The sequence below is a fragment of the Mastomys coucha genome, unplaced genomic scaffold (genome assembly GCF_008632895.1).
Source record: "Mastomys coucha isolate ucsf_1 unplaced genomic scaffold, UCSF_Mcou_1 pScaffold6, whole genome shotgun sequence".
Classification (NCBI taxonomy): Eukaryota; Metazoa; Chordata; class Mammalia; order Rodentia; family Muridae; genus Mastomys; species Mastomys coucha.
The window spans coordinates 105,856,418-105,862,538 of NW_022196912.1; positions in this window are offsets into that span (position 1 = coordinate 105,856,418).

The window sequence follows — 6,121 nt, forward strand, 5'->3', positions numbered from 1 at the left end:
AAAAAAAAAAAAAAAAAAAAACCTCGAGAATCGCCTAAAGGAGAAAAAAAAAATGAAAGAAAAATTAGCCACGACCCCTTAGGGGGTTAGGGGGCGTCACCCGCTCCCCACTCGGCGCCGAGGAGGGAAACCAACCCCGGCCGCCTCTCCCCGCGCCACCGCTGCCGCCACCGGCTGCAGCTCCAGCCGTCCGGTCCGCCCGCTTCTCCCCTTTATATAGCGAGCCGACAAGCTGCGCGAGCCGCCGCCGCCGCTGCCGCCGAGAGACAGGGCGGAGGAAGGGAGGGGCGGAAAGGGCGGGGCCGGCGGGGGGGCGGGGCCGGGCGCGAGACACCGCGAGAGCCGCGTGCGCACGCGCGCCGGGGCGTCACCAGGCGCCGGGGGGGCGGGGCCTGGAGTAAAAAAGGCGCGCCGCCGCCTTTCCCCCCCCCATCCCCCGCCTCCCAGGTCTCGCGGGGTCACGTGGTCGGCACCATGGCGGAAGCGTTCCGCGGCGGCGGTGGCTGTGGCGGTGGTCCCTCCGGGCCCCCGACCCTGCGCGTTGGCGGGTTAGCCCGGGAGGCGTCCCTGGAGGAGGGTTAGTTTATTTAGGCCACCCCGAGTTCGAGGACACCTAGGTCTGCGTCGCGGGGGGTCGGGGAGAACGCGCAGCCGCTCCGGTGGAGCGGGGAAGTGGGAGTAGCCGCCGCTGCTTCCAGGGCTCTCCCCGGGGATGCGGAGGCTGCGGAGGGACGGCACGTCACGTGGGGCGGCTTCCGGCTCCCGCGCGCTGGGGCTTGGGACGGTTTTGAAATGCGGAGTCATCTCTTGATTCGCGAACTCAGATCGGACGAGGAGGAAGTTCGCGCCTCTTGCAGAGGACAGATTCACGAGAAGTTGTGGATCTAAGTCCAAAGGAGGGGAGAGCTTTGCGCTCGCTGGATCTCCTTTGCAGAATTAGGGACTCCTAAGGGTGTTTTCAGCCGATTGTACAGAATTACTAAGGTGGTTTGGCTAAAGATGCCCCCCAAAGATTCAGCCTCTACCAACTCAGAAACACTTTCTATGACTTCTTCGGGTGATTGAAATGACGTAAAGAAAAGAAAATGAACTCGGGTACAACTGCTAGACTGTGGACTCCCTGTTTTGTTTTTTGAATGTTAGCAAAGTGCTGTGATTTGCACACTGGCCAGCACACGGTGACTAACCACATCTGAAACCCATGCCCTTGACTCATCAGCTTGCCTGGCCTGTCACAAGAGATCAGCTTGCCTGGCCTGTCACAAGAGATCCAGCAGAGTTTGTCGGTATCTTGAAGTGCAATTCATTGGGAGTTTGACCTATGACGTGCAAGCAAATCCTGCCTTTGTATCAATATTTCACGGAACAGATTCCTGTTTGGTAGGCAGAATTTAACACTGCCACTTTTCCTGGTCCTAGGAATTTGGGGACAAATAAAATGTAATGTGGACGGGTGAATTTTATATTCAAAAAGCAACCAAACAATGTCATTGTGCGCCAGTGAAGCCAGATAATATGGAATATCAAAGACAAGTAGAGCATGGAAAGACCACAGTGTCCCATGACCTCAGGGAATGGGATTAGAAAAGATAGGCCATACATTCTGAGAAGCTAGACATAACATCGTCTCTTGAGAAAAAAATTTTTTTCAGCACAGGGTTTCTCTGTGTATCCCTGGCTTTCCCGTAACTCAGAGTTCTACCTGCCTCTGCTTTCCCAGTGCCGGGATCAAAGGCTCGCCACCACACGTGACTTTAGGATTTCTATAACATTAGTTCCATTCGCTTCTTTAACTTCTTTTTTTCTTTTCTCTCTCTTTTTTGTTTGTTTGAGAGAGTCTACAAGTTCCAGGACTGGATAGAATCCCTGTAGACCTAGTTGGCCTTGAACACACAGAGATCCACCTCCCTCTGCTCTTTAAGCGCTGATATTAAAGGCAAGTGCCACACTACATTTGGCCACTAAATAGTGGCTCAGCGGTTCCCTGCACAGGTGTGTCTGGTCTGGAGTACCAGAAAATAATTCACAGGACATAAGTATTTGAAATTATGATCCAAACAACACTTTTAACTTTTTTTTTTTAATATTTAGGTTACAATTATTGTGAAAAAAAACCGAGGAAGCCCATTCCCAGTGGGCCTCACTGTGCTATTTTAAGACTCTGTGCACATACATACTGGGAACGTTTTGCACCTAGTTTTTCTTCTGCCACTTGATATTCTTAACTAAAATGATGAGGTATTTTACCATCCGTGACAGCTAAGACCACTGAAGACAGAGCTTGGGAGAGAATCTCTAAGCTTTCTACTCTACAGACTTAAGCTTCAGAAGGGATTTATTAGATCTGTGTTGTGAGGTCTGATGTATGAAAGGATTGTTAGCTGGATTTTTTAAGAAGGATTCCTCAAGGAGCTTAAGAGATGGCTCCGCAGTTAAAAGTGCTTGCTGTTCTTCCTGAAGATATCATCACATCAGGGAGACTCAACCAGCACGGCTCCAGCTCCTGAAGTACCTGAACACACATGTGCAGGGACACACACATATCTGTACAGCTACTCACATACATAAAATAAATAAATCTTTAAAAAAAAAGCTTGAATGACTTCTAATTTTAATAGCCCTTTGTATGAAACATACTGAATTTCCAATTTTGAGTTTATATTTTTAATGTATATAGACTTCTTTTATTGTAATGAGTATCTTTCTCTAACTTCAAAATATTTTATATAGGCAGATAAAAATATCGTATAAGCCAGGGATGGTAGGTACACCTTTGATCTCAGACAGAGGCAGGAGGATCTCTGTAAGTTCCAGGATAGCCAGGAGTACATAGAAAGATCCTGTCTCAAACAGGAAAACAAAAACAAAAACAAAAGCGAAAAAACCAGCAACCACAAAAAACCCTGTGTATTCTGGAGACCAGGTCCTGCTTGATGATGCCCAGATAGTTAAAATGATCCTTATGTAGTCTACAGACTGAAATGCTAATCTCTTGATAACACGAGAGAGAAGAAATACATACTTAACAAAATACAAAGCAGAAACAAAATTCTCTCGTACTGAGTCTTAAGACTCATGATGAGCTGTATTTTCAGTATTGCTGTAGACGAGCATCTACGTAAGACTGTTAAATTGATTGTTTTATATCAAACAACTTTTATAATACTTATTTTTATTGTTATAATATTTTATAAATTTTAAGGACTATGACAAAAAAGATATTATAGGTATTGAAGGGGGGTCTCTGGGAAGAGTGGGGGTACAAAAGGGAGACAAGAATGTGATTTAATTCTATTTACTTAAAATATGTTTTTAAATGTTAACAAATTCAGATAAATTGAAATCATGTAACTTTTCTCATCATAATGCAATAAAAGTTTAAAAAAATAATCTATGAAACTAAAAAAAAAAAAAAAAAAAAAAAAAAAAAAAAAACTCATGATGAGCTGGGTGAAGTTATCCTGGCGGCGACAAGTACCTGTAGTGCCGAGATTGCGTGTACTATTTCTGGGCCAATGCTTTTGAGAAGTTTCTGTTTTCTAATTTTAAGCCACGAGCAGGAAAAGCCTTCCTTAAAACCAGAACAAAGCCTCAATTTTTTATTTTATAAAATATATATCTTGAAGAGCTTCAAAACTGACCAATCCAGTACCTTCGAGTAACACTTGTTTCTGGATTATGATCTTGAACTATTTTCTCACTAAGAGGAATCAAGGTTGCTTGGAGATAGTACTGATGCTGTAACAGGCCCCCGGATCTTAGCACAACTGACTCCATGATGCAAGTACTGTTGAGACCAGAAAACTCAGCACCACCAGCCAAAACAAAGACCTAATCAAAGTCCATAGAAAAATCTCTAAAGTACTAACCTTGTTTTTTAGGTTCTGTAGTTTTTAGCTAACTGTTCTTGTTAACTGAGGTATGACAAACCAAGATATGATTTTTGAGCTTAAAAGCTCACCCTGAAAAAGGCTTGGGGCTACATTGAAATCCCAAAGCCCTGCTGTACTTGCCAGCTGGCTAATAAAGACTTCATTGGCTTAAACCTGTGCCTGAGCAGGGTTCTCTGGTGGGTACCCTACAACAACTCCATAAGAAATGGTACAAGAACAATATTTCTTTAGGGACCCAGCATGTAATTCAGTACATTACTCAGTACATTACATAGTACACAGGAAGCTCTGGGTTCTATCCCCAGCACTGCCTAAAACTGGTCATAGTACTTTGAGCCCGTAATCACAACAACTGAGATAGCAGCAAAAGTAGCAAGAGCTCAGCGTTGGCCATAAGCTCATATCCAGCCTAACTTACATGAACCTTGTCTCAAAAACACCCTCCATATCTTTTCCTACAGATAACCAAGGAGAAGAATCTAAATCCTATTTTAGCAAGTAGTTTAAATAAGTATTTTTCCATGGCTCTAGAAACTAGCATTTAAACTATATTTAAGTCGGTTCCATATAGTCACAGACACTGGATAGAATCCTGTAATGGTTAACTGCCTTGTGTTAATGTATGCCTGTGTTAATGAGCATCCAGATTATTAATAAAATATTATTTATGAGTGTGTCTGTAAAGGTGCACTGTGGTTTGGATATGCATCGGATGCTTGGCTGCCAATGGATGGAGTCTTAGTAAGTGACTGGATTCTTGAAACTCTCGCCTAGTGAACAGATTATTCTCTTAAAGTAATAATATAATGGCATTGTATTATTGAGGGTTGATTAAAAAGTAGGAAATGGGGCCTACCTAGGAAATGGGCCACTAGAGGCATTCCCCTGGGGGTTAGGTCTTGCTCTAGGCCCTTTGTGTAATCCTGTTTCCTCTGCTTTCCCACTGTGATGTGAGCCAGTCTGTTAGGCCTAACCCTCCCTCCCGTGAGAGTCTGAAACTATGAATTAAAATAATCTTCCCTTAGCTTTAAATTGTTCCCTCAGGTATTTTAGTTACAAATATTTGAAAGTCACCAATAGAAGTATTTTCAGTAATGATTAGCAGTTACATAAGTAAACTAAATACTACAGATTACAATCATGAATGGGAATGCTTAGCCTATCTGTCAATGGCCAGAGGGGAACAAAAAGAAAGATGAAGGTGAATTCACTTCTGTGCTTTTTGGCTGAAGCATCTGTCCTCCTAGAATTTCAGCATTTCTGGTCTTCAGGGTTTTGAGATAGAACTGGGAACTTAGAGTATGATGCCCTTGAGTTTCTGTCCCTGACTTTACTTCTCAGTCCTACAGATTTAGTCATGGTCTTGTACCACTGCATCCTGAGGTTTTCCAAACCATTGGAATCTCCTAGGTCTTCAGTATGCAGATGGTTGGTCACTGAATCTCTCGGACTCGATGATGTGAGCCTGTTCTCCACATGTGTCTTGTTTGTTTATAGACTGCAAATGATATCTCTTCCTTGTTTATTCCCAGTATCAGGAGCCCAGCCATCATCTTGCCAGTGTTCCCTAGTTTCTATATTGTTTATACTCACTATGTAGCCCAGACTATCCTTGAACTCATGGAAATCCTCCTGCCTCTGCCTTGTGAGTGCTGACATTGCCGATGTGAGCTGCCCCACCAATGCCACCGTTTCTAAAACCATCCTCTGTCTTTGTATCCCCATTTCCCTTTTTATAAGAGCACCAGTTGGGTTGAATTGTCACATTAGCTAGGCAGGACCTCAATCTAACAAAAAGTGTATCTTTAAAAGAGACACACAACAGGACTGGAGAAATGGCTGAGAAGTTAAGAGCAGCCACTGCTCTTCCAGAGGACCCAAGTTCAGATCCCTGAATCCACATTGGACAGCTCACAACCACCTGTAACTTCAGCTCCAGGAAGCATGTTAAACTTAACGTGTACTTCTGGCTCACCACCCACCCACCCCTACACATAAATAAAAATAAATACAAATTTAAAAGAAAGCAAACAGAAAAGGAGGGGTAGAAGGTAGAAGGATATAGTTGGAATCATACTGAGAATGAATTTGAGAATTTGAGAATGAATGGGTGTGAGCTCTGAATTTGTCTTGAAAATAATGCAAAAGCAGAACTATTGTTATGTAGGATGCCGTCCCGCAGCTCCTACCTGCGTGGGGTTCCACGAACCGGGAATGTGGAAGACCTG